Below are 3,428 nucleotides of genomic sequence, written 5' to 3'. Positions count from 1 at the left end.
TGCAAGCTCTTAGCCAGTGAACAGCCTGTAATGGAGGGGGCATTTCGAAATAGGACCCTTGGGCATGGCTGTGTGCTCACCCAAAGGCACGTCACCCTGCATATCAAGATGTGGGGTGCAGTGTCCTGCAGCTGTGGAGCTCCAGCTGCTGCACTTGGAAGGCTTGTTTTCAGGCACACCCTGCACTTTGGTCCCAGGTGCAGTCCAACCCAATCGCTGTAAATTAAATCTTCTTTTCCAGTAACTCACATGCTCAGAATGAGAAGTGGGTCTAACTTCTACCTGCGTTGAAAGACAACTCAATTACTTCAAGCCAGTGACTCTTGCCTCACCAAAATGTCCTCTCGCAGCCTGCTCAGCCTCTCTATGCGTCCTGTTTGTTTTCTTAAACTTCAGCTTGGGTTGTGACTCACCGCCTGTAATTGATGGCTGTTGCCAGTCCACCAGGCAGAGCGCTTAGTTCTGCCCTCCCCAGTTCCTGTCTCACCCCTGGATCTGTTTGCATCCTTCTCTGGGGGAAACTGCTTCATCCTCTCCAAGAGCTTTGAAGAGAAAGTCCCCAACGTCTTGATTTTGTTTTTAGACTGTCAGGAACAAGGGCAAGATGATTCTCTTGGGAGAAGACAATTCCCACCGGGTGGCCTGGTCCCCAATTCCACCCAGAATCTGTTTCTGCTCTCTGTGCTTGTTCCTCCCAGGTGAGCCAAGAGCTGGGCACACTTAAAAAACAAAACAAAAACCTTGAACTGTGGAGCTAGGTCAGCAGTTAAGACTGCTTTCTGTTTTTGCATAGGACCTGAGTTCAGTTCCCAGCACTCACATGGTGGTGGCAGTGCACAATCCTTTTAACTTCAGTTCCAGGGGATCTGACCCCATCTTCTGACCTCTGTGGACACTGCATATACATGGCACACACACTTGCAGGCAAAACACTCAAGAATATAAAATAATCAAAACAAACAAAAATTTAAGCCCTTAATGATCTGCTGCTAACTAAACCTGCCAGATCTCAGTCCTCATGGGGCCTGGTATATAATGGTTGTGAATAGCAGCCTCAGTGGTAGCGAATATAGCCTGTTCCCTACATGGGTTTCCCTAAGAAATCTTGGATACAGTTTTCTGGTGGATTTTCATGTTTCTGATCCCAATGCTGTCCCCAGAATAGGCTCTAGACAGGTAGGTACCTTTGAGAAACTCCAGGGTACAGTGGTTACGGTTCATAGTAACAAGGTCATTATGTTTATTTGTCCCAACTTGCAGGAAAAGGAAGGTGTGATTGAGGCCTTTAGCAGGTTTTCCGTGCATCATGAAACTAGGTTTCTCCACTGATGCAGTAAGTCAGATGAATTGTAAAAACAAAAGAGCAGGTATATTTGAGCAAAGCAACTCCCAGGTGAGCCCTCAGCCCCAGAGATTGGGGTTGGAGAAGCAATGTGGCTGAACGAAAACAGGGAGTTTATGTACTTTGTAAGCAGGAGTGATGATGTGTCCTCCACAAGTTGAGTTTCTGCCCATGTATGGTCAAATGGTAACCACTAGGTAGGGTCTTGGGTGACTAGCAACTTCAAGGGAAGAGCTCTCACAGCTGCCAAGAATATGGAACTGGGCTTTTTGGCACCCATTTTCTGTTGGAGATTCTCTGAGAGGGTGGGGTTGGAAGAGTGATGAATGAAGTTTTCCGGATCAAGCAGGAGTGAACTGGAGGTTACAGCCAAACAGCCCTGCCCCAAATAGAACCACATTCAAGTTTCCTGGCCACCTGAACGTCTGCATCTCAGAGAAGCAGAGTTCCATCAAAGTCAATGCAGATGAATCTGAAGAGGTGGTAGTTGAGAAGTGGTTCATCCTTAATGGCTGTAGACTCAAATATAGCCCCATTCAGTGCCCCTAGAAAAGCAGGGAGCCTTCCATTTGAGGACTGCCACTATGCTGAGTCCCACACTCCATCAAACATGTTCCTTAATACTCTCACAAGCAGTATCCAAAAACTAAATGCAGGTATGGCAACACTGGTGATCACAGGACTTCTTGGAAGAACTAAGGCAGGAGAACTGAGAGTTCAAGACCACCCTCAGCTATATAGTAAGTTTGAGGTTAGCCTGGTCTGCATGAGTCTCTGTCTTTCAAGGGACACAAAGGAGAGTCAAAGGTGTTCTAGGCTTCTTGGGCCAAGGCCTGTCATCCTGGCACTCAGGAGGAGTAAGAGTTTGAGGCCAGCCTGGATTTGTCTCCAAAAAACAAAGGCTAGAGATGTAGCTCGAAGGTAGAGTGCTTGCCACCACTGCCACACAAATGTCCCAGGTGACTCCTTGTCACTGCCCATCCAAAGTATGCTTTCTTGCATACTAAGCACCCAGGTCACAGGTATGCACCGCCACATGCAGCTTACAGGGTGTTAGGGATCGACCCAGAGTTTTACGCACTGTAGGCAAGCTCTCTACTAACTAAGCTACAATCTGCAGTCTGCACCAGCCCTGCTTTAAATACTTTGAAAAATTATTGCTGTGGGCGATGGTTGTGCACGCCTTTAATTCCAGCACTCGGGAGATGGAGCCAGGCAGACCTCTGTGAGTTCTAGGACAGCAAGACTATTTACACAGAGAAACCCTATCTCATAAAATCCAAAAAAAAAATATTGCTATGTGTACATAAACATGTATAAGCCTGGCATTTGTTGGGAGGTCAGGGAAAACTTTTAGGCGCCCGCTCATACCTTCCATAATGTTGGTTCCAGGGATCAAATTCAGGTCTTCCAGCTTGACTTCGAGTGCCATACTCCATCTCTTTTTGATGCGTAAGCCAAAGGTACTCATCGAAAGGACACTAGTTCTTAAGTACTGTACACCAGCTACATGTTATTTTATAATTTGCAACCTGCCTACTCATGCAGCAAAAACTAATCTTGTTTCTTTCTTGGCTTCCAGATTATCCTAATTCCAAAAGGACCCCAACTCTCACCTTCTACTGATAGGGAAGGTCTGTGTTGATTAGGTTTTTTTTTTTGTTTTGTTTTTGTTTTTGTTTTTTTTTTTTGTCGGTTTGACACAAGCTAGAGAGTCATCTGAGAAGAAGGAACCTCAGTTGTGAAAATGCCCCTATCTGATTAGCCTGTAGGCAAGCTATCGGACATTTTCTTAATCGCTAATTGATGTGAAAGAGCCCAGCCCACTGTGAGCAGTGCCAAACACCATGACCAAAAGCAGCTCAGGGAGGACAGGGTTTATTACAGCTTACAGTTGTAACTCACCGTGATGGAAAGTCAAAGCAGGAACTCAAGGCAGAAGCCTGGAGGCAGGAACTCCTGAAAGACAGTGGAGGAGTGCTGCTTACGGCTCACCCTCACAGCTCACATGGCTAACACAGAGAAGAGTTATGGGCTAATATAAGTTATAAGTTAATAAGAAGCTTGAGCTACTAGGCCAATCAGT

General features: G+C 46.1%; 1 non-coding gene across 1 annotated transcript; it reads left to right on the top strand.

Moving 5' to 3' along the window:
• Positions 1-983: 983 nt before the first annotated feature.
• LOC142836235 (small nucleolar RNA SNORA70) lies at positions 984-1,117 on the top strand. The gene has a single exon (XR_012908028.1). It is a non-coding gene; the product is annotated as a small nucleolar RNA SNORA70 (small nucleolar RNA).
• The last annotated feature ends 2,311 nt before the right edge of the window (positions 1,118-3,428 follow it).

Source organism: Microtus pennsylvanicus, chromosome 15 (genome assembly GCF_037038515.1).
Source record: "Microtus pennsylvanicus isolate mMicPen1 chromosome 15, mMicPen1.hap1, whole genome shotgun sequence".
NCBI lineage: Eukaryota > Metazoa > Chordata > Mammalia > Rodentia > Cricetidae > Microtus > Microtus pennsylvanicus.
The sequence above is the reverse complement of the archived record's forward strand: the minus strand, read 5'-3'. Positions and strand labels throughout refer to the sequence as shown.